The sequence below is a fragment of the Panthera leo genome, chromosome F3 (assembly GCF_018350215.1).
Source record: "Panthera leo isolate Ple1 chromosome F3, P.leo_Ple1_pat1.1, whole genome shotgun sequence".
NCBI lineage: Eukaryota > Metazoa > Chordata > Mammalia > Carnivora > Felidae > Panthera > Panthera leo.
In genome coordinates this window covers 48,848,161-48,874,567 of record NC_056696.1, presented here as the reverse complement: position 1 = coordinate 48,874,567, position 26,407 = coordinate 48,848,161, and the positions used below count along the sequence as shown (strand labels likewise).

At 36.9% G+C, this 26,407-nt stretch overlaps 1 long non-coding RNA gene across 2 annotated transcripts; it reads right to left on the bottom strand.

Moving 5' to 3' along the window:
• Nucleotides 1-301: 301 nt before the first annotated feature.
• LOC122212453 lies at nt 302-25,341 on the bottom strand. Of its 2 annotated transcripts, none has more exons than XR_006199148.1 (4): nt 25,315-25,341; nt 23,122-23,284; nt 5,076-5,153; nt 302-457 (listed from the first exon to the last, which is right to left on the bottom strand). It is a non-coding gene; the product is annotated as an uncharacterized LOC122212453 (long non-coding RNA). The 2 variants fall into 2 exon arrangements; XR_006199147.1 differs by lacking the exon at nt 25,315-25,341 and adding an exon at nt 24,567-24,635.
• Between the last annotated feature and the right edge of the window lie 1,066 nt (nt 25,342-26,407).

Genomic DNA, 26,407 nt, shown 5'->3' with positions numbered 1-26,407 from the left:
AATTTCATAACTTTTATAATTTCTCTCTCCCCAGTTCTCCACATACATTCATAATTCCACTACATTGAGTAATGGTACTTAAAGTTCCTTAACACAGCTGTTCTTATTCCTTCCTTTACCTTTCTAGTTGCTGTTCCTTCTGCTTCCAAGGCCCTCTCCACCTATCTTTGTTCATTAGCTCCAATACATCTTTCAGGAATTAGCCTAAACATCACTTCTTTTATCAGTTAGCTTGCATAGCATTCAAGTAAGAGAAAACCTACTTAACTGGCTTAAATAATGACAGAATTTATTAGCTCACAAAGCTGGAAATCCAAAGGAAGGAGATATTTCTAAATGAGCCTACTCCAGTCGTTCCAGCTCAATCAGTATCTTCTTATTTCTCTTGGCTATAAACATCTCTCTGTGTTGCTTTAATCCTCAGTCTTCACAGATACAAAATGGCTTTTCCTGGATCCTGTTGAAGGAAGAGACCAGCATTCAATATCTGAAACAGAAAGCTTATTGTTTAAGTAAGCAAGGAAGAACTGTCTTTTTATGCAGACTCTCTCTGAGGAAAGTTGATCCTATACAGTGTTTTAGGAAGCATGGAATTCAGAGATTGGTGGGCTGTCAGAGGTGGGACTGTTCCTTTAGACATTAGTGAAGCCTTGCCTTTGGGCTCCTGGAGTATGGCTGTTCCTGACCTTCCAATGTTCAGAGACAGGGTGGGTGCCATTAGTTAATTTTCAGAAGTATGGTCAATGAACAGTATTGTCTCTGTTTAATTTAATAGCTTAAAACTGATTCTGTAGGATTCTTATCACGATAGTTGCAGAATAATCAGTCTCTTTTAAGAGTTGGGAACTGAAAAAAAATTTAAATCCATAAACTTCAATGTCCAAAGAAAGAGAATAGAGTCATTTCTGGAAACTCTCTAATGAGATCTTAGAATCTTCTTTCCTAGAAATCCCCACCTAACTTAACTTCACATCTCATTGGCCAATATCAGGTTGTGTGCTTATTCTTGAATAAATAAATCCCTGTAGATTTAAAATGCCATATGCTAATTAGCTAAGAAATCACTTTTTCAAAAGAAATCAACAAGGGAAAGGGAGTGGTATCACTTGGTTGGCTTAGACAAATCATGTCCTTCCCCTGCACCAGGGGTAAATCCAACAACCTATAATACGGAGAGGGTGAGCTGGATGTGGAGACATATTGTTCACCATATCCCTCTGGGAACATTCCCTGAAACATCTTTTGTCATTCCTGCAGGACATTTATACAATCCTAGCATCTCCGCCAACTTTTCTGGCAAATGACTGCCTACCTTCCTAATGGGAAAAGGTAACAGGTAACATTTCCAAAATGCCTTTGATTGTTTTCTTTAGGACAGAGTAAGGTAAAGCTCAATTTCTCAGAAGTTTTCCCCACCAGGACTATCTAGGGTTAGTCCTAAAATGTTAAATGCTAATTTTTAATTCAAATTTTTATATTTATAAAAGTAATGCATGCACATAAACAAAACCTAGTTTAAGGGAGAAATAAGCAAGGGTTGTTATGGAAGATCATAGTTGAAGTGAGTCTTCATGGGTGAGGAAATTTTAACCAAGTGGCTAAGGGTAGTCTAACACTTCATGTAACCTTGCAGGTGGAGATTGACAGTCCTACACATGATACTTTAGAGGAAAGGTAGAATTGTGAGGTTTCTTTCTTGTGAATGCTCAGGCTCATTCCTTTTGCCTCTATATTTATGAAATCTCTTATGTAATGGTCTTAAGGGGCATAGATGTCTTTAGACACCAAAGAAAGAAGGAGGAAGCAAGAAAGAGGAAATGATTGCCAGAAATAGAAGTTAAAATGTGCCATAAACTGGTTTCATGACCCCAGCATTTTTCCAGTGGCAACATGTGATGATGCTGCAATTTGCTGCTATATGCCCCTTCAGAAATGGACTCACTATTCCCCACCTATGGGGATGCTGCCAAGAAATGACCTTTGACTCTCAGCTCTCTTAGTGGCTTAGATAAAGAAAAGTGACCTAAGATCATACCTCTTTCCAAAGGCAGGCTGCAATCAATGATTGACCAAAGTGAGGGTGAAAGTCCAGCCCATTCATCCATCTTGGAATGATTCTGAAGACTCATCTCAGCTGCAGAGCACCTTATAAGGTCAATGTAGGCCTCTGTTGATCTGCATTTCAGCTCAACTTCCCTTTTTGCCCAATCTGGCTTCTTTCCTCACCCTTCTACCCGTGTACTAAGTGCACTTCCTAATAATAAAATACTGTATGGTAACATTTACCTCATAATCTAACCCCCAGGGAATCCAGCATGCAACAGTTGTTATGAGAACCAGGAGTGTTCCAAAAATACAAATATTGAGATGGGATGTTGGAGCTAGATTGCTTTCTATCTATCCGACAATGATCATCAAACCCAGGACTCCACCGTAAGAATAGCTGAGTTCCAAAGAGGTGAAACTCCCAAACCAGGCAGGTTTGCCTAAGTTCAGAGTCCTGGTTGAGAAAGAATACAGCCTTGAAACCTGGTTTTATCTCATCCTCTCATTTTTTTTTAATTTCCAGCTTTCCGTGAACCATTTGGACACAAAGAATGGGCCCATCCTCCAAGTTAAGAGCTAGAACTCCCATTTTCATAAACTTATTGCAGAAAACAAGTGTTTCCATTATGAATTTCTTCCATTCATGGTTATTATGCCAATAATTGGTGGTAAGAGTCAAAGAGGAACATGCTGATCAAAGTGAGTAAAGGGTATATCATGAAAGAACAGCAAAGGATCTTGAATATATGTGTTAGCAGAGTCTGGGAGAGTACATTCTGAGGTCATGGTCTGAAGGGAATAGGTAAAATACAAATTGCAAATATATAAAATATAAAAAATAAATATATAAAACATATAAATTGTGGGGGTGCCTGGGTGGCTCAGTCAGTTAAGCGTCCAACTCTTAATCTCAGCTCAGGTCATGATCTCACAGTTTGTGAGTTCAAGTCCCATGTTAAGCTCTGTGCTGACAAGTATGGAGCCTGCTTGGGATTCTGCCTCCCTCTCTCCTTTTCTCTCTCTCTCAAAATAAATAAACTTTTAAAAATAAAAGAAAATACAAATTGTGTTCCACTTCAAGTTCATATGCTTAAGCCTTAACCCCCAATATGTTGTATTTGCAGATAGGGCCCATAAGAAGGTAATTAAGGTTAATTGAGGCCATAAGGATGGGGCCCTGATTTGATAGGATGAGAGTCCTTATAAGAGGAGATACCTGAAAGCTCACTCAACCTTTCTTTCCCTGTGTGTGCACAAAGAAGAGATCACACAGAGAGATGGTGGCAACCTACGAGCCAAGCAGCCTCATAATGAAATCTATCTTCCTGGTATCTTGATCTTGAGTTGCTAACCTCTATACCTATTAGGCATAATAATAATAATAATGTTTCTGTTGTTTAAGCTACCCAGGCTACTGTATTACGTTATGACAGTTCAAGCAGACCAATACCCCACAAAGATAATATGAAAAGCTCTAATATATGTATAAAATCCAAAGGAAGAAAGAGCTCTGCAGCAAATCCAGATCATGGTGCAAGCAGCTCTGTGGCTGAAGCCATTTGACATATTAGACCCTATTGTTTTGGAGGTATCAGTGGTGGGAAAAGATGCAGGGATGGGACCTCCCTAGGCCAGAAGGTAGGGGTGAACTGTACCTGCTGGGCCTGCCCAAATTTTTGACCTGGTAGATCCAGTAGAATACACCTCATGACTAATAGTTCTGGCTTCGTGGTTATTGAGTGTTCACTGTTCAGACACTCTATCTGTACCATGGCCAGGCAACACAGAAACTGATTTCCAAAAAGTATATAATTCTCCATTTTAGTTGGTATGGCCTTGCTCCAGAACACTAGGGATCTGCACTATGATTCTTTAATTGGTCATTGCATAAGCCCTCCCAGATTCTGCTCCACAATAAAGTCAATATTGCCCTATTTGCTGGGAGTCCTTCCAAAGGATTGCTGTCACTGTCAGACGTCTCTATAGCTTGCCTTAGATGAAAATACTGGTCTGTCTAAGCTCATGCCTTCATCCAAAGGCATTCTTCATTTAATAACTGATACACATGAAAGAGGGAAAGGCCTAGATCCCTTGATGTTACATGAGACAATTCTGAATATCACTTTTGATGTCCCTGTGGGGGTTAGCGGAGGCCTTTATTGGGATGACTTCACAGTTGAACATCTGCCTACATCTGCTTCCTTTCTCCCTTCACAGCGTTGATCCCCCAAGCACTCCTTAATAAACATCTTAAGCACTAATCCCCATCTCAAACTCGACTTCCCAGGGAATCCAACCTATAACCAGATATACAATCAATGAAAATGGTTTGCAAGCTACATTTGCTATATCATCAAATGTTCATGCCATACCCAATTTTATCTCTGTAAAATCAAAGAAAAATTTATTTAAGTTTTGTATGTAATTTCATTCCAGTGATAGAATAACTACTGTTTAAGGGCTTATTATCTGTGAAATTAACTTTTAAAATAGCCTGACAGTTTTAAACTTCAAACAGTAATTACAACTGGGATTGCACAGAATGTTCTCTTCTTTGTTTTTAGTACCTGTGGGAGCAAATTAATTAATAAATGTAGTTTGATTTCCAAAAAGTTTGCACTAATAATAATTTCAATGACTGAAACCAAGGTCCTAAAAAGGACCACTTTCCTTGAAAGTCAGACAAATAAAGAATCAATGTTAATCCAAGATTGTTTTTCTTTCATGCAGTCCTCCTCACTTTTCTTAGTAGCTGGCAGTTAAAATGCAAAACTCATATAGATTTACTTATATCACTAGTGGAGGTATTTTGAAGGGTCTTTGGAAATATGTGTCTTTTAAGAGACCTAGACTCAAAGTAAATATTTCAGCACAATAAATAAATAAATAAATAAATAAATAAATAAATCAAAATTGAATAATATTTCTTAAATACAACTAATTCGAATATGGATTCAACACACTAACCCTGAAATATGAAGGCCTGGGCGGGCGTTGATTTTTTTACTGAAGTTAACTTTTACACTTACCTCTCAAGTTCATTTGCATGCCAAATTCAGAAACTCGATTTGCATATTGCACTGAAGATTAACTAGCCTGCCACAGCTCTGAAAAGCAGAAGAGAGAACAAATCATTAATATCATTAGCTTAATATATTGTTTATGACAATTCCAAAGAAGGGGAATATTTAAAAAACTGGAAACCTCAGAACAGAAATTAGAAAGAAGTGTTTGTTTCTGAGTAGAAGAAAATGTGTTTAATAGTTTACTAGTTCAAGTAGCTCAGGCAAACAACCAAGGTAATTCAAATAGTAAGTAGACGTTATTTGGGGAGAACCAGAACATTAAAAGGAATGAGTCTTGATGGTCACATTACTCCTGCACTTTCTAAATGGTGCTGTAGCCTCGTATGTTTTATATACTTGTTGGAAAAGACGTTTAAACTTTAATTTGTGCCGTAGTAAAATTATATTATGTAAAGGGCTTTAAATGCTGAAGCTTGGTGTGATTAAGCAATGCTGAAACTATTGTGATGTTACAGAAAACTAGTGAAGTTATCTTCAATAAAAGAAACCAAGAGCTTCAATTATCTGCCCACAGATTATGATTTGAATTTGTGTATGTAAGCTTATGAAAAGAACTTTAAAGAAAATAAATCCCATAAATTTCTTTAAGAATTTTCGGTGGTATTCATGGCCAATTTACTTCCATCTTGGTTTCCCATAATTTATAATAAGTCAAGTAAAATATCAGTTATCCTCTCAAAAACATAGATTTGTCCACATCTCTATCAACACATTGCTTCACAGATTTCAGACTCTTGCAAGGAAAAGGACCAAATTCATCATTTGGGTGTCCAAATCATTAATTCTTCATGGTCAGCATACATCCTCCTCCATTTTTTCCACATGTCCAAATCTTATCTGATCTTTAAAGTCTTTTGAAAAATCTGCTTTGCAGGAAGCATTCTAACATTTCCTCAATAATAACTTCTTGAAATTTTCATTACATTAGTGTCTACACAACACTGTAAGCTTTTAATGCTAACCTTTTTACCATTATCTGCTTCTCCCATGTGTATCTAATTTGTCTCCCCCCACCCTTTTTTTTGAGACAGAATCTTTAAGCAGGTTCCATGCTCAGAACAGAGCCAGGCATGGGGCTCAATCCCACAATGCTGGGATGATGGCCTGAGCTGAAATCAAGAGTCAGACGCTCAACTGACTGAGCCACCCAGGCACCCAATTTGTGTCCTTGAAAACAATGTAAGTAATTTGAAGACAAATGTCATATTTTCTATCTTTGTATCCTTTGATGCCCACTGGGCACAGAGTAAGGGTCCAAAATTATTTGTTGATATATTGCACCAATATTCTTCTCTTATTTATGTAAAATTTTGGACAACTTAAAACTAAATGATGAGCTGATAAACTTTACACATAAACATTAATTTGTGATCTCTTTTTAATGGAGCTCAATATTATCAAAAATTTCAAGGGTAAGTTCCCACATTTATCTTAAGCTCCCTTTATTTTTCTTCATTCTATTTTCCCTCTATTCTTTAGACTGCACAATCTCTATCGATCTATCTTGAAGTTCACTGATTCTCCTACCAGTTCAACTACACTGCTTAGTTCCTATATATATATATATATATAGTTCCTTTATTTCTTTAAGTATTATGTCCATTAGTCTCTGAACATATTTATAATGGCTTATAACCACTATTTGGAAATATTTTTTCTGTTAAATCTGACATCTAGTCCCTCTTATAAACAGTTTCTGTTGCCAGCTTTCTTCCTATATGTGGGCCACAATTTCCCATCTCTGCATGTCTCATATTTTTTTTTTTTGCCAAAAAATTGGAAAAATTAGGTCATACATTGTAGCAATTCTGTATACTTGTTGCCTCCCATCCCTCTAGGGAACCTATTTTTGTTGTTCGCTTCTATTTTGTTTTGTTATTTAGCTATTTCTGTTTCTGTCACAATGTAAAGCCTTTATGTGTCTCCTCAGAGGATGGGTCCTTAGGCATGTCACCTGAAATGACAGTATTAGCAGGGTTGTCTTTGACTCCCTTTCCGTAACTTCTCTGTTAAAGTGACTGCCTCACCTATAAGTTAGACCCCATTAATTAATGGCTGGCTATTATTTTCAGCAATGCCCTGTATACATGTTTATCAACAGTCTGCTTCAGTTAAACTCAGGAAGGGGTAGTTTTTGAGGCCAGTCTGAAATTTGTTCTGACCCTAGCAGGCCTCTTCGCTGTCTCATTTCCCCTTTCTCTGTTGAACTATCTGACCTAACATTTAACTTGCTGTTCACAATTAAGAGAAGTTATTGCTTTTCTAGAGCACCATTAGCCTTCCACATAGTATTTCCACACACTCTGTTTTAAATAAAGTCAGTTCCTTGGGGAAAGCTTCAGAAATATGTACTCTTATGGATTATTTCACCCTCTGAGCAAAATCTCTGAGCCCTTACTCTGGACACCGAGTGGGGCAGTAGCCTCTGATCTTCTTGTCTTGTCTCTTCTAGAGTGGAAACTTTGCCCTCTGAGTACCTTGGAATGAAGGCAACCGGGGCATCAGGGTTCTCAGGCTGCACACCTTGAGTGCGGCCTCCATTCTATGGGTGAGGGATAGGTGGAGGAAGGGAGTCCCTGACCTCTTGACCACACTCACCAGGAATTTAGGTTCTTCAGCATAGAGAGAATAAGGAATGTTGTGGCTTGTCCCTGTCAGGGAAGTATGGTAAATCATGATTAGGAGCTGAGGGGAGAGGGAGCCCCATTTTTTAGTTACACCCTCCCAGAGTTGAGCTTCTATCAAGTTGAGCTGTAGGCTGGAAAAAGAGAGAATGAGTTTTGACTCAAAGCCACAACATTTTTGCTGTTCTTATTGAGGTTTAGTAGATTTTCTTGAATAAGTGTTTCTTGATTCGCTCTATGCACATAGGACAATTTCCTATTGTCCTATGGTAGAAAGGTAGTTTTTTGGTTTTGTTCTTATAATTTTCACCAGCTTTCCACAGAGTTCCTCATGTCACCATCCTGGAAGTGGAACTAATGCAGTATTTTCATTTCTATATTAAAGAGGTAGAAACCATGTGTTTTATAACCTCCTAAGTCCACTTACCTAGTGAGTAGCAAAAGTGGAATATCAATCTTGGCATTCTACACTGTATCACTACATTGTGTTGATTACCATGATAAGGAATGTGTGTGTGTTTGTGTGTGTGTGTTTTTATGTGTGTTACCTTAACAAATGAACAATAAATTCCTCCATTTACCTAGCATTTGTTTACTCTGCAAGTCATGAGTTCCTACCATCTATGTGCCAGACCTGGTGCTGGAAATAATAAGTATTAAGTGGACCAATATCTCCAGGTAGCTTTCAATGCAGTAAGATTGATTGTTTAAGTAATCTTTTGCTAAGCAAGATTTTGCTGTGAGCATATCCAGTGACTATGCAAGACCCTTACTTAAATGTCTGCTGGATAACTCAAATTTAATCATGTCCCAAACCCAGTTACTGAACATTGCTCTCCCCAATCCGTTTCTACACCAGTTTCTTTGTATTAGTAAATGAAATCACTGACTTCCCAGGTTCTCAAGCCATGGAAGATGGGTCATTTTGATTCATCCCTTTCCCTTACCCCTCACATCTCATTCTTAACAAGCTACATAGAGTCCCTAACTGCAAAATACATCTCTGGTCCCCTCAATCCTCTCCTTCTCCAGCATTTCCCCAGTCAAATATCCCTCAATATTATCACCCTGCAATGGCCTCTTCACTGCTTCATTCCTTTCACTTTTTTGAACATATAATCCATTTTCTACTGAGCAGCAACAGTGGGCCCTTGGAAAAAAATTTAAATTGAGTGTTGTAACTCTCTTCCAGTGGTATTCTATTGCATGTACAGAAAATTCAAATTCCCTTTCTTGACATATAAGCTCCTTTATTATTTAGCCTTCACCTACCTTTTCAGTTTTGCTTTTTTACCAAGTTCTGCTTAGTTTGCATGCTGATCCTCTTTTTATTTCTCAAGTACTTCAAATTTATAACTCCTACATTAATTTCATTTCCTGGAAAACTCTTGACTATGTATCTATTTGACTGACTCTTCCTCAATCTCCAGTTCTTATTCCAATTCTCACAGGGATCAATGACCATAACATAGCGCATAATACTATTTATACCTTTAAAAAATTACTTCTTTCTATATCTCTTTAAATGCACTTAAATCTATCTGAAATAATCTTATTTACTTAATTTTATATTGTTGCTTCATCTTCCTGTAAAGTAATAAAGCATTTAATAATACAAATTTTAAAATAAGTTAATGAATGATTGAATAAATGTGTGAATGACATAATCTACAAACCGCATGTTGAGAAATATCTTTAAAAGGGTGTATTAATTAGGGTAACACTACTGTATATAATTGTTTAAACATAATAGAAGTTTATTTTTTGGTCACATTAATTACTCCTGACCAGTTCTAATCCAAGTGATCTAGAGAGATCTTCAGAGATCTAGAATCCCTCCATCTTAAGAACCCATGACTTCCAAGATTATCAAGCTTGTCTATATCAAGTCAGTGGAAGAGGAAGGAACACATACAGAAATTGTACCTTTACCTCTACCTTGATCCAGAGTTGACAAACTTCCCTGAAAGCACTATTTATAAGTTAACATTTAGACACAAAAGAGGATGGAGCTGCTTCTAACAACCTTGTACTATGGGGTACTCATGATTACCTTAAAATCTGGAAATCTCTCTGACATTTTTTTAAATGAAGAATATATATTTTTTAGTTATATCTTTTTATATTTCCTCTATCAAGCTTATAAACAAAGTTGATATGTAGAATCCCAAACTAACTATATTATTTTATTTGAGGAGCATACCCAGAAACATTTATAGATAACATGGCAAGCCTAACATTTCCATAAGTAAGACCTCAAAAGCATGATTTATTGTGTTAACCTCATTATTTTCTCTATGCTAGTTTTCTTCATTTTATTTCTCATTTGTCCTAGTTTCTTTAAATGATGAAATAAAGTTCCATGCAGAACACATACAGGACAAATAAAAATATATTAAAGCATATATAATAAAATATGCAACTGAATTTTTAAAAATATATACATTGGAAAGGTAAATTTATAAAAGAAAAATTGCATTTTGAAGTGTAAATTATTGAAGAGAAGAGTTTTGGTTCTTGAGAATTTCTAATCTCTCTTTTGCAGATTCTGTGTTGTTTTCACTGGTGACTCCCACATGTCCCCAGGCACCAAGACATAACTATATCACACTAGAGGAAAGTAACAGTGTTTTACTTCCCTCTAACACCACCCAAAAAATGTCTTAGGTGCTTTTTAAGTTTTCAGTGGACATGCTGGATCAATAAACAAGTAACTTAACTTTTGTTTTTCTCAATGTTATCCTCACTAAAGGGGAATAATAATAGCATATATCTCAGTTATTTTAATGAAAAATTAATAGCCTATGTAAAGCAACTAACAAAGTGCCTAATAGTTTGTACAGCCCACTATTTTAAATGACACACAATGTTTGCTGGGTCTGTTTTATGGTAATATCACATTCCACTTCTGTGGGTGGTGCTCTAGCTCTTTTATTGACTAATCCAAATTCTATTTCATAGGAGAGGAAACTGTAGCAACTTGGTTTTATATTAATTAATTTTCTCCTGTCCCCTAACTGACATGAACAATACTAATAATGGTGATGAAGAATTTTACTTTGTTTTCAGGTAGAAAAATTGCAAAAATGATATTACCCCACCATGAATGGAAGCTGCTAGGACTTTGAGTCCCTTATAATTATGAATATTATAATTATGAAAGTTTTCCCCTCCAAATCTATACCCCATCTTTCTTCATAAAGCTCTTCATTCTGTCTACCTAGAGCTAGCCAAAATGCAAATTTTGAGAGCACCATACTAAGACTGCTCTCACTTCTAACTCTCAGGAGTTCCCCAAAACTACCCTCAGTTTAAATGATTTTCTGGAAGGACTTATAGAACTCATTCAAAGCCATTATAGCCATGGGGATGGTATGGTTTGTTACATTGAAAGTGTACAAATAAGAATAAGTCACAGGCAGAGACACATAAGACAGAGTTTTGAAGTGTTCTAAATCTGAAGCTTCTGTTGTCCACAGGAAACATTACCCTCCCAGATTGATGTGTGACAATGTACACAGAGTATTGCTAACCAGGGAAGTTTGCCTGAGTCTCGATGTCTAGAGTCTTTATTGGAGATTGATCAGGTAGGCATTAATAGATTATTTGCCCACATGGTGGAACTCATTCTCCGGGCCCACTGATTTGTGAATGATCCAGAGTTCCCACTAAAAATCACTCAGTAGGTCTTTCTATGACTATTGTGTGTGGTCATTCTCCAACCTAAATAAAAGTACTTCCCTCTCGTATAACATAGGTTGCCTCTTAGAAGCAAAGGGCAAAGGGTCAACGTCTGTTTGGCCAAGGCCAAATTCTTTATTATACAGTGTCACCAGCAAAAAGCTGCTGATAGTTTGTGTATAGGTCAACTTTTGCCCCTAAAACATATGATTCTGTGTTTTTATATCCAAACTTTCAAAGAGAGAAACCTGAGTGTTTGGTTTGTCTCTATCATGTAGGTCATGTGGAGATTTCAGCTAAACCACTCCTCCAAAGTCTTCTAGTTTACAATAAACACTAACCATTATGATTTTATTTTTTTTAATTTTTTTAATGTTTATTTATTATTGAGAGGCAGAAAGACATAGAGTGTGGGCAGGGGAAGGGACAGAGAGAGAAGGGGACACAGAATCCAAAGCAAGCTCCAGGCTCTGAGCTGTCAGCGCAGAGCCCCATGCGGAGCTCCAGCTCATGAATTGCAAGATCATGACCTGAGCCGAAGTCGGTCGCCTAACCAACTGAGCCACCCAGGCGCCCCATTATGATTTTATTAAAATAATCATTGCATATGTACATAATATGTATTTATTTTCCTGGAGTTAATTATTTTATGTACCTAATAGCAAGAAAACATTGATATGCAAAGTAAGCAAAAGAGGAAATAGTCATTTAGAGTCTGGCCATTGATTTTACTCCATTATCCATATCTTAACTTTTTGATCCAAATCATGGTTTGTCCATATTTAATTCAGTGAATGGAAAAGTATGGCTTTCATGAGTAATCCACTTTTATGTCTAACTTCTCTTTGAACCATTAAAAGACTTTTCTTTTGCTTGATCCAAATTACTCTTGCTCAAATTTAAATGAATTTTCTTTGTTCTGTTTTTAGCAGTCAGATCAAGCACTGCATTGGAGAATGAAAGTAACACAAAAATTACCACTAACCATTTCTCAAATACGTCAAAGTCACTTCAAATTCTAACTCTTTCTTCCCAGATTTTAGCCATTCCTCCCACATGGGGTCATAGAAAATCTAATAAGAAATAAGAGTGCGAGAAACTCTCAAAACTATTCAAAAATATGCCCTTTAATAAAACTTCATGCAAATGGATTGCCTGGACTGTATTTTTTTAAGTTGCTTATTGCATACAATAGAAAAAATGGTCTCCATACCCCACAACAGGACATGGAAACAACTATAGGGTTATATCTTTTGCATTCTCAGTTTCTAAATGTTAGAAATGTTATGATTATGTTGCTAAGCAATGTGCAAATCAATGGCTCTTTGGGATCTCGTATCCTTTGGAAGAAGATATATTTAACAGTTTGTTTATAACATATTTTCCTAAATGTAAAATACCTACAGCATTGTTAAAACACCTGGCTTTAGGTCATCTAATTAAACTCATTGTAAACATATCTTAGGAAGGTTTATTTTCTAACTACATTATGTGAAATATAATGGGAGTATTTGTGTGTGTGTGTGAGAGTGCATGTGTGTGTGTGTGTGTGTGTGTGTGTGTGTATTTCATACTATTTTTACCTTTACATTTATACTAGATGTGGAATTTCTGAATTATCTAATGTGAAATTCCAAGTGATTTACAGGAAGAACTGTTGACACTTATCACCTAGCTTAGAAGTTCTAACCATTGCACTGAGCCATAGAATCTTTCCACCAAGTCTTTGCTAAAGTCTTTCTTCTACAAAGTCAGGGCAACTTATTAATAATAGAAATTTAATCTAAGTGGAAAAACCTGGCAACATTTCCTAAAGTTTCAGAGGGGTTCAAGAATAACTCTGGTTAAGTCCCAGAAGTTCTAAGGCCCCAGAACTGAACCTTATAGGAATTCATAAATGAAGAGCATTAATATATTTTACCTGCTTATTCTTTCATGCACTCTTGAATTTAATAAAATATTTTCTGAATGCTAACTACATGTTAGACAGAAATAATATAAAGCCAAATCCTATGTAACATATTTCTTCAAGATACTTACATTACGTTTGTCCAAGTTAATAAGGGCAAAAGACACTGTGATTACTTTGACAAAAAATATGATTCAAGTATTAGAGTATGAAGGATCCTAAAATTTAGAAAGTAGCAAATGAGAAAAGAACACAAAGGAAAAAAAACTACTGGACATAGACACTAAGGCATAAAATGTTCCTGTGCATTTGGGTAAATACAAGGACCATAGTGTGTCTGGAGAAATGTTTGAGAGGGCAGAACAAGTGGGGGAAAGGCTATGTATATACCATGCCATTCCAAGTGGCAAGGAGAGAAAATTAGCAGCTTTGAGCTGGTTATTCAAAATATCAGTATTGAATTTAGAATAATTAAATTAATAGTAGTGAAAGTGATAAATTGGAATTGGAGATAGACAGGGTTAAAAGTAACCCTGTAAGCAGGGAAGCCAAATTGGAGAGCAATTTGGAAATGTTGGGGGTTATTAAGTGACCCTATTAAGAGATTAGAAAAAATTGGACTAAGTAGCTCTGTGTTTAGAGAGGAGAAAATTAAGAGAGGGTATATTAAGGCTGTGTAAATAAGAGAATATGATATTCAGAAATTATAAGTTATAGCAGTCATTAATCCTGTTCACTAAACACGTCTGGGTTTCCAGGTTGTGATCACATGGAAGAATGCTGCTCCCTGAACCCTTATTTTGGAGGGTAAATTATAAGCCAAAGTTAGATATTTCACTTTTGCACTGGAGCGTTTATTGAATTGACAACATGAAACCCTCTAGCCCTTCCTTCCCTGTGGTCCATGAACAGCAGCACACACATCGCAGGTTGCTCCCACAGGCTGTGCTCCTGAGAAACTGAGACGACTGGAGCTCCTTGCAGACTTGCATGGGATCTGCAGCATGAATGAGAACTAAACCTCTACTGTTCTAAGTCACTGATGTTTTCAAGCTGTTTGTTACCACAGCATAACATACCCTGCTCTGACCAATTCAAAAGCCATTGGTGCAAAACAACAACAACAACAACAACAACAAAAACCCGCAAATGAACCAATAAACCAAAATGGAGAGCTCACAGACAGACCTGCATACAGATACACTATGAATAGGGTACCCCACAGATCAACTAGAAAATGAAAGATTGTTTGGTGTAGAAAAACTGGCTCACTATATGGATAAATATAAAACTGGATCCCTACTTAATACCACGCAAAAATGGAAAGCTTAGATGGACTAAAGATTTAAATCTAGAATAAATGTTCACTGGAAGAAATGTTAGGAAATCACTATGACCAAAACCAAAAAAATAATTTCTTAAATAAACTTTTTTTTTTTTAATATATGAAATTTACTGTCAAATTGGTTTCCATACAACACCCAGTGCTCATCCCAAAAGGTGCCCTCCTCGATACCCATCACCCACCCTGCCCTCCCTCCCACCCCCCATCAAGCCTCAGTTTGTTCTCAGTTTTTAACAGTCTCTTATGCTTTGGCTCTCTCCCACTCTAACCTCTTTTCTTTTTTTTTTTTTCCTTCCCCTCCCCCATGGGTTTCTGTTACGTTTCTCAGGATCCACATAAGAGTGAAACCATATGGTATCTGTCTTTCTCTGTATGGCTTATTTCACTTAGCATCACACTCTCCAGTTCCATCCACGTTGCTACAAAAGGTCATATTTCATTTTTTCTCATTGCCACGTAGTATTCCATTGCGTATATAAACCACAATTTCTTTATCCATTCATCAGTTGATGGACATTTAGGCTCTTTCCATAATCTGGCTATTGTTGAGAGTGCTGCTATAAACATTGGGGTACAAGTGCCCCTATGCATCAGTACTCCTGTATCCCTTGTATAAATTCCTAGCAGTGCTATTGCTGGGTCATAGGGTAGGTCTATTTTTAATTTTCTGAGGAACCTCCACACTGCTTTCCAGAGCAGCTGCACCAGTTTGCATTCCCACCAACAGTGCAAGAGGGTTCCCGTTTCTCCACATCCTCTCCAGCATCTATAGTCTCCTGATTTCTTCATTTTGGCCACTCTGACTGGCGTGAGGTGATATCTGAGTGTGGTTTTGATTTGTATTAAATAAACTTTTCAAAACACAATCCAATAAGAAAAAAAGTATAGAAATAAATCTAAAACAAGGGAACAAAACCCCTGCAATCCAAAAACAAAAATAAGCAAAGGCATGTCAAATCCTTTCCAGCAGAGAAAAACAAATGAGATGACAAATAGAAGAGTGATGCTCAAAATCATAGTTATTAGGGAAATGCAAATTAAAGCAATAAGGACACAACACTTTTCTATTAGAAAGCTGTCTAATACAAAGTGCTGGGCGTGTATAAGCCCTCATTCTCCACTGTGGAAAGTTATACTGGTGAGACCTTGCTGGAAAGCAGTCTTGAATTACTTAATTAAATATAAAATATATACAATCTGCTCCTGATCACACATCCCAGCAAGATTTTCACGAAGGTAGTTTAGATGACATGTAAATAGATGCTCAGTGAAGGATTGTTTATGGAGATGAGTGGAATAGATGGGTAAACCGTGGTGGCAGTGCATGATGAAATATCAGGAGGCAGTTAGAAGCAACACATTAGAGGGAAATCTAGGAAGATAAATAATCTTAGAAATGTATTGATTACTTTTTTGAAAAGTAAATTATGTCATATAATCCTATTTGTGTATATTCAGTCTGCAGACAAAATGATCATTTGAAAAGGAACACTTAAAATAATAAACACAATAAGCACATTAATATTGTTGCCTATGTTGAGTGGAGGGTATAGAACAGGAATCGGGTAAAAGGATAAAGAAGAATGAGCAAGCATGTAGAAAAAATAAACAATGCATGGGAAAAAATGGTTCTACATTTCAAATGCTGTATTGCAACTTGAGAAGTTAAGTATGCTATGAAATAGCATAAGAAACGCCCTTCATTTGAGTTAACATTTGGAAACTAATTTTAATCATCCATACAAATTGTCTAAGACAGAGATAAGAATATGTTATGATAATATATGACTATGTTGCAATTGTTATGGGCAAACCAGTTTGATTCAAGTGTTATCAGAATAATTTGTATGCATGGATTCCAGTGGGATTCAGTATGTCCTGTCATGAGACATCTCAAACTTAACTATGCATTGTAAAATTGGGCCGTTGTTATTTTTTTCATATTTAAAGCTAATATTTTGCTCTGCCCGCACTCAGATTTTATTGAATTCCTTTTCCCCCACTATTATCTGCCCATACTGCTCATTTCTTGAACGTTGGGTCACACATTCTCATAGAAGATAGACCCTATACTTGGTGCTAAGAATGATGGGTATTTGGAGTCACCTTGGTGGCTCAGTCAGTTGAGCATCTCTGACTCTTGGTTTCAGCTGAGGTCATGATCCAGGGTCATGGGACCAATCCCTGCACTGGTCTCCCCTCAGAGCATGGGGCCTACTTGGGATCCTCCCTCTCCCTTTCCTCTGCTTGCGCACTCTTTCTCTCTCTAAAAAACAAAAACAAAAACAAAAACAAAAACAAAAAACAACAAAACAAACCAAAGAAACAAACGAAACCCAAAAATGTTAAGAATGACAGATAAATAAAATAAAAATGTGAAAATAAAAATGTGAAAAACAACATGAGCTATGACTTTGCAACCTTACTACATGGTTGCAAAGGACACAGATAGATATTAATACCTATATCATTAACTAATAATTCCACGAAACAAAGACAGGAAGAAATGATGAACCTCCAGAATACAGCTATGCAGGCTGCTTGGATAAATGGGATTTGTGTGAGGGCACACACAGTTTGTTAAGTGTCTGACTTTGGCTCAGGTCACGGTCTCATGGTTCATTAGTTTGAGCCCCATTGGGCTCTGCACTGACAGTGAGGAGCCTGCTTGGGATTCTCTCTCTTCCTCTCTCTGAGCCCCTCCCCCGCTCTTTTCTCTCCCTCAAAATAGATAAACTTTATTTTAAACAAAGGGATTTGTGGGGCACCTGGGTTGCTCAGTTGGTTCAATAAAAGCACTTTCTTACTTGTGTCTTGTTCAACATTAATTTAAACATACAGACTTTAAAGGATATTAAGGAGGACATTAGTGATGAACCGGGTGTTATATGTAAGTGATGAATCACTATATTCTACTCCTGAAACCAATACTACACTATATGTTAAGTAACTGGAATTTAAATAAAAACTTTTTAAAAAATCAAGAAAGTAATAAATAATAATTGGCAACTTTATTATTCAACAATAAAATAATTTTTAAAAATATAGGTGCCTGGGTGTCCCAGTCAGTCAAGTGTCTGACTCTTGATCTCGGCTCACGTCACGATCTCATGGTTTTCGAGATTGAGCCCCACGTAGGGCTCTGCGCTGAGAGCACAGAGCATGCTTGGGATTCTCTCTCTCCCTCTCTCTCTGGCCCTTAACCTACATGCACATGCACACACTCTCTCTCTCTCAAAATAAATAAATAAACATTTTACAAAATAAGATAAAAATAAAAAATGAAAATAAATAAACATACAGATTTTAACTTAGTATCAGAGTTCTGGAATGATGATTATGCATACCTGTTATGTCCTTGTTTGATACCAGTTCGTTTTTTGTCTTCATCTCAATCAATACTTTTCTCATCCTATATCTAACTAATAGTCTCTAGCTTTTTGTACATTATCATTAAACACTTTTTTCCATTTTTATCTCTTCCAAAGGGAAGCAGATCTGTAACACCAATAATAGTAACTAATAACATAACTAAATTAGAGACTTGAGCATAAGAGTGTTTTTCTAGTGGGTTAAAAAAAATCCTTGCTTAAAATATTCTGAATATATTCTCACATCAGCAGTTTTCCATGATTTCTCACATGGAAGATTAGTAAGAGAATTATTAAAAATTAGAGGAATTCTATAATGCTTTACATGAATGCAATATATTTACTTATATATGCTTATATATTTTTATATAAAATATATATCTATATTATGTAAAATATACATTTATACTATGTAAGATATATATTTTTCATTATATAGATTTCATTATATATATATATATTTTTTTTTTTTTCCTTCAATACCAGAAGTGGAGGTTATGGAGACTTTGTTCACTGCTGTTATTTTTTATGACCACCCTAACTACAGTGGAAAACTTTGAAAAGAGAAACAACTTTTGCATTAAGATAATCTATTTTTGCATGTGTGTTTCTTTAAAATAATTTCTAAACATAATTGTAAACATGACCATCTAATGCCATGGAAAAACATTATCTCAACATCAAGATAAAACCGAAGCGAGAAGTAGAGCCCGAGGCAATAGCCAAGGGTGCCATCATGCTTTGGCAAGTAGCTCCTACTTACAGAGAAAGGTTTCCTTCTTTCAAATGAAAGCACATGCTTCTGCTATAGAATTAAACAGATTTTTGAGTCCTTGGTCTCACCTAAATTTTGGTACTAACATTCATATTCACTTTAAATGTCTTGTAAAATATCTAGCATTTTGAGTCTTGTTTCTTCCAGGAGCACAAATTAAAAATGAGTAAAGTAGAATAAATTAATTCCTCGGAAACAACACACATAAATCCAGTCAAAAGCTACATTGCACGATTCATATATTAAAAAAATTAAGCAGTGCAACTAAAAATGACTGAATATTAACTTCCTTCTCATCAACAAGCAGATGGTGAGAAGAAAACTCTCAGATTTGAAGTCTTAGAAGACAGATATTGGGAGTTTTCCTTAAAGAAAGTTGCCTAGAATTGAATGTAAGTTCCCAGAAAACATTTTGATCAAGAAATTAATTTTCGGAAGGTTTCAGTCTTGCTTTGAGACTGTTTTTAGAGTATGTTTGTGACCTAATTCCAAAGAAAGTGACAAAATGCAAGTAAAGAAGAAAAATTACCATGAAGCATGCTCTGTATCTAAGTGCCATTTATTTCTATAGATGCCAAGTTAACCATGCTGCTGCATTTTGATAACATAGGAGAAAACGCATGATTATATTTCACCATAAATGGATTGTCCCCTTTTACTGCTTTACACCTTACAATGTGGTCTTTGGTTTTGTGTACGTATACAAAGTTTTCTTTTATATAAAATCTGTCATTTAGAGCTTAGTGGTTAAGAGAGTTTCTATAGTCAGACTTCTGGATTTAGAAACCTGCTCAGCAACTTGCTAGAGTCATCTTGAGAAAGTCCCTTCTGTGTCTCAGTTTCTTTATCTGTAAAAGGGGGTACAACAGTAGCATCAACCTTACAGGAGTCTTTTAAGGATTAAATGAATTCATCCGTTCAGAAGTCGATAAATGTACTATTATTAATGTTGCTTAATCTAGATTAGGAAAGACATGAAGAGCTCTAATTATAATAGCAAAAAGAATACAAATAAGTGGCATGAGAAATTTAGTAGCAAATGTACCATGGTGTGTTTAATCCTTCCTGAAGTGGCCTCAAGGAAAGGCAAACGGATCAGGGACACTTTAGTTGAGCACTGGAGAGTGAGTATATTTCCAAATGACAGATATGTGGCAAGAGACTTACAGAAGGAACTAGAAAAGCATGAAGTCATGAAACTGCATGATATACTCAGAAAATATCACATAGTCGTGTGTGCTTGGAATGTATATTTAAAAATAAACATCTTTATTTGATTAATTGATTCATTTTCTTTGAAATTGTAGTACAGAAACAAATGGGGAAATGATTGGGAATCATTATGCCTCACTCCCTTTGCTCAATTTTCCTATTTTTCTTTATTAAAATCCCACCATTATTAAGAAATTAACAACCTCTTTGAGTCAAATAGGCAATCAAAATTCTGGCCAATCCACAGACTTTTTGCTAGGTGACAGTTCCTAAAACAACAGGTTTCAGGTGGATGTGCTGACTGAAACTGAACTTCAGCATTTATTAGGAAGTCTGACTGAAGTCTCTCTTGGCAGAACTGGGCCTCATCAAGCTGGCTAACGATTTCGATACTATTTGCAGTATTGTGGGCTGACTGTGACCTGCTTCCTGCTCTTCGAGAGCTGTGTCAGTGAGCATGCATTTGTCATAGTGCAGATACAGAACCCAAAGCAAAAAACTTGTGAATTAAGGAAAAGCATGTGGAGGGCTTCCCCAGGAAAAGTCCCGCTGTATAGATCTAAGTCCTTCTGGAATGCATGTTCTCAGGCGTCTGCATGATGTTCTTGAGGGATATGGTGCACTCCCTATCCCCGTAACTACCCTACCTGTTATTCTCTCGCCTCTAGACTGAGGTGGACTCTTAAACATTCTTGGGGCTAAGTTGGATTTGGGATCAACACCTTCCACAAAACGTGCTGTCCTGGCAGAGGCCTGGGGGCTCTCTGTAAACACACTTGGACTCCTTCTTCTGTTTCACTTGTGTACCCACAATCCCCGGTAGGGTTCTCTATCAACAGCCACAGTTCTGTAATAAGGCTTGGAGGCAGCCCGGTAACATCACTATTTGCATATGAAGTATGCTTCTGATTACGTCTATGCTCAGATCACCCCCAGTTGCTCCCCAGCATTAGTCACCATTTCCAACTTTCCTTATAGTTTACAATTCAGCATAGGGCTTTCCTTCCAGATTCATTCTGAACAAGGCTTGTGTTTTGGGGTATTTGATGTTCCCTATACTTTTCTCTATACTTTTCCTATACTTCTCCTCTATCATAGAGGTTATCACTGTATAATTATTTATTATATTATTTAGACCTATGTTTGTCTATTATTTATAAATTTTCTTCACTACTCTGTGAACTCTGGGAAGTGGAGGATCTTCTTTTATTTACCTTTGTCACTCCAAACTCCAGAAAAAAAAAAGTCTGGCCTAAAATATGTGTTCAGTAAATGTTTCCTGATTAATGGATGAATTACCAGGTTTTTTTCCAAAATAACTTGTAAACTACGTAAAATGCTAATATTAATGATTTATTTCTTTGTAAATAAGAATTATCCTTTTACTAGGATCTTTTTAAAACTATGACTACTTTTTTAAGCAGCACAAATCTTTAATATAACTATAAATCCCTTTATTGGAAATTTCTTTTAACATTGGAGTATCTAGGGATGCCTGGGTGGCTTAGTCTGTTGAGCATCTGACTTCAGGTCAGGTCATGATCTTGTGGTTTATGAGTTCAAACCCTGCATCAGGCTGTCTGCTGTCAGCACAGAGCCTACTTCAGAAGCTCTGTACCCCACCCCACCCCCAAAATAAATAAACATTAAAAAAAAAGATTGGAGTAACTAAGACCGAAAGATGGGGAATAAATGAGAGAATCTAGATAGGACTCTGAGGGCAAACTTGTCTACTTCCCAATTTCTCCAAAAATAAAAGTGCCTCAGATCTAAACCAAAGGTTTTCGCGCCAGCCAACAATGGTTGCTACTCATAATGGAGAGCCAAGGAAATCTTCTAGCTACTTAGTATCTAAGATAGATGGTATGGATTTTAAAACAAATGTTTAAATCCACTTAAGCCTTTTACACAGTGAAGGTTAAGTGACCATTAAAATGGGAAGGTTCTATATGTTATTTTAGTACACAGACAAAAAAAATGCATCTACTACAAAACATAATCCATTAGGTTAATGATCTATGCTGAGGTGGCAAAAATATATCAGGGAAGTGATTCATTGATTCCATCAGCCTCTCCCTACATCAACTTGCATTTTCAGAGAGATGCAATGCTCATTTTTCTTTGGATCATTCTGTGGTAAATGATGACTTAATTTCTCTGTCAAAATAGCATTCTCAAAGGCAAGCCCAGAAAAATTACACCAAATAGCATCATTATGCAGTGTATACTAATCCAAGTACATCTCCATTCTTTCTCAGGTGTTTTTTGCTTGTTGGTTTTGTTTTGTTTTGCAGTGACTGCTCCTTCAGGACCATATTTCTATATCTGGTATGCAAGTCAAGTAACAGAAAGGGCAACTAAACTGTGTTCTTGAACAGTTGCCATGGATGCAGTGCTAGGAAATATATATTTTATTAAATCTCCTTTTAAAAACCTTCTCCCAAAAGTCATACTTCATCTTGGAGATTAATAGTTTGCAAAGGAAATATGATGTAAGCTGAAGCACACTTCTGGCTCTAACCGGCACGGCGAAATTCAGAGCTTGTGCTGGGTCAGACACAGTGCGTCTCCCGGCATCCCGTAATCGGTGCGGTCCTCCTGCCAGGTGACTGTGGACTCTGGCAGTGCTATTTCCCCTTTTATTCCTCAGGTACAGGTATAGGAGAAGTTTTCTGCATATTTTAATACCAGTATATCTTCACTGGTCCCTTTTTCTTTTCCTTCAACCCTTTCATCAATTTGCAACCAATCACTAAAATGATTTCCTCTGTTTGAAATTCCTAGAATGATTTCTGTTTTCTGACTAGAAACTGACGACTGAAGTAACTTTTCAGTCAATTATGAAACCTAACTTTTTCCGCATGTTTCAAAAATCTGGAGCCTGGGATGAAAGCTGCAGATGAAGATATTTTTTCTCTTTATTTCTTTGTGTGTGACTCAGAATTTTTCAGTTGACACATCAAGAAATCCCAACTCAGGTTGAGTTAAAAAAAATTAAAAATTTGGCTCATTAACTGAAAATTCCAGTCAGTACACAGGCATTACATATGACTTTACCAATCAAAAACATACCTCCGACATCCAATCTTTGCTCTCTGGTGCGGCTTTCTGCAGGCCCAGACTCACAGCTTCAGCAGGTCCCAAGCTTCACATCCTTCATTACCCCAAGCAAAATTCCAAAGACTCCCCACATATGGCACATATTTGCTCCACATGCCCACTTCTGTGTCAATAGCTGTTAGCACACAATGTGATGTACTGATTACTTTAGGCAGTGTGGCCCCACTCTTGAAACTCAAGTAGAAGATAATTGCTCCCCAAAATTTTACACTTGCAGGAGGTACACCCTAGTAGCTCATGTAGGAACTAATTTCACCCCCAAAGTGGAATATTGACAGTTGAGGAAAATTTATTTCAAAGAAAAGTGAAGCACATTAAGTAAAGAAGAGCAGGAATGGATGTTGGTCATCAAATAAAAGACAATGAAACCATGCATATAGCCTGACCAAAAAAATAATTTTATCATTGTAAGGATCTGCAAATGTCTCTTCTTGGAGACCTTTAGGATGTGACGAGCAGGTCCAGTACAAATGTACCATGATTACTCTCTCTGAGAGTGATCACAGAATTCTAAATTGAAGAAGTATACCAATGACACATACTACTAAAATGTGTAGTATATCTCTTGTAATGGACTAACAACAAAGTAACTGATATTTATGACTTTTTAAAGTGTATTTATTTATTTGGAGAGAGAGAGTATGTGTGAACATGCACGGGTGAGAGAGGACATGGGAGGGGGAGGGGCAGAGAGAGGGAGAGAAAATCCCAAGCGGGCTCCATGCTGTCAGTGAGGAGCCCAATGCAGGGTTTGAACTCACAAACCATGACACCATGATCTAAGTCGAAATTAAGAGTCGCAGGCTTAACCAACTGAGCCACCCGGGTACTTCTATCACATTTTATGTTGGACTGTTAATTGTTTCTAAATCTCTATCCTCCTCTTTCTAAAAGTATTTGGTTTTATTTAGGCATATAGCCAGACTTGTAGCAAGTTGAGACCATGTGGCCAATTTTGCACCAATGGAAACTGAGCAGAAGTTGTGTATCACCTAAAATGAAATCACCTTCCAAGGTGCCTGGGTGGCTCAGTTGGTTAAGCTACTGGCTTTGGCTCAGGTCATGATCTCATGGTTCATGAGTTCGAGCTCCATGACAGGCTCTGTGCTAACAGCTCAAAACCTGGACCCTGCTTCAGATTCTATGACTCCCTCTCTCCCTGTCCCTTCCATGTTCATGCTCTGTCTCTCTCTCTCTCTCTCTCTCTCTCTCTCAAAAAGAAATAAACATAAAAATTTTTTTAAAAAAAGGAAGAAATCACCTTCCAAAGGTAGGAACATAGTCCTGGTTCTGAGAAAGCATGAAACACGCAAAGGAAGAGGAGACTTTAGCTGAAGGAACCTGAATTCCTGAAAGACCACATGGAACAGAGCATCCTTCCAGCCTAAACCCCTCACCTCCAGAAAGTCATATGACAAATGGTGTTCTCTCTTCTTATAAGCAGCCCAGTCTTCACTCTAGGCCAGACTAGCTGGCGGCTGTTAAAATTTAAATTAAAATTAAAGTAGAAATTCAGTTTGTCAGTCACACCAGCCACACAGTGCTGTGCTAGATGATGATACAGGCCCTTACTATACACTGAGGACTGTGCTGACAGGTTCCCGTATGCTATTATTGCATTTAATCCTCACAGATAACTTGGAAGGTTGGCACTCTATTCTATCTTTTAAGTAACTGATGCTTAGGAAAGTAAATTGCCTACGGAATCATAACTAGGAAGAGGCAAAAGCAGATAATACACCTAGGTTCTGGTGACTCCAGTACACAAGCCCCTTACAGGGTTCCATATTGCCTCTTGTCCCTGTAAATTCATTTCTCAACAGAACCAACATGTCACGTAGCTGAACTCTTATTTCCTGAAACTGCCCTGCCTTTGTCTCTGCAATGCTGCAGTTTTCTCATTCCCCTCTTATCCCTGATCACTTCTTTTCTCAATCTTCTACTCATTCCTCTTTCTTTCGGCCCATAAATTGGAAATCTTCAGTGTCCCAAGCCTCATCCTCATTATTCTCTTGATTTCTCTTTATTTGGGAGAAGTGATTGATCTTCAGTGCCCACAATATCACCCACTTCCTCTCCTATGCTTGATTCCCACTTCTTTCTTTGGAATTCCAGATCAGTGTTTTTAACTGTCAATATACTCACTGCAGTGGACTGAATCTTTGTATCCCCTCCAAATTCATATGTTGAAGCCTAATCACCAGTGTGACAGTATTTAGACATTGGGTTTTTGTGAGGTTATTAGGTCATGAGAGTACAGCCCCCATGATGCACTGGGTGACCTAATAAAGGGATGAAGAGACTAGAGCTCTCTCTCCACCATGTGAGGATATAACAAGAAGGCAGTCCTCTTTAAACCATGCAGAGGGCCCTGAGCAAGAGCCCATGCTGGCAGCCTGATGTTGGGCTTCCAGTTTCAATAACAATAAGAAATAAATGGTCGCTGTTTGCTGTTTGTTGAGTCTATGGTGTTTTAGTTTTAGCAGCCTGAACTAAGACACTCACCTTAATAATAATATATTTCAAAAAGAACAAGTCCAAAATTCAGCTTATCTCATTCTAACACCAAATCTATGCCTAGCATTCCTGAATGTTAAATATAACAATTCTCTAAATTCCCATGCTCAAAACCTGAAGTCATCCTGAAATCACTTCTCCCAAGCTCTTCCATTTCAACTCCATTATCCAGTTAATTTCAATTCACGAACCCTTTAGAGTGAGTCTACTTCCTGCTCAAAACCTGTCAATTGCATTGGAAATAAACTTCCTTCTACCATTCAAAGTCTTTATAATATATACTCACTTCATATTTATATTTTATGTGCTAAGAAAATTGGACTCCATCTTTCCCAGCTTTGTCATTGATCGTGGTGATCTGTTCACTTGGATTTTCCTGCCCTACTTGCATTATTTAAGTCCTACATCAAATGCTACCTTCCCATGAATGCTATGCTCCATTGGCCTCTATTTGACATCCAATAGTCATTTTTAAAATCTCAACTATGGTACATATATTTTTTTATTACAGCTTTCAATAGATATTTGAATGCCTATTATATTATAGAGCCTTTGCTTGGCAAGGGAAATAGGAAAAAGAGGAATACATTGGTTCGTAAATCAAGGTATTCAAAATTTAGTTGGTAAATACAAATCATAATAGACAAATAACCAAAAGAAGCCTGTACAGTTACACTCTACCAGTTGTAGTGGAAGTCGACTATCTCAAGCTTCTACTGAA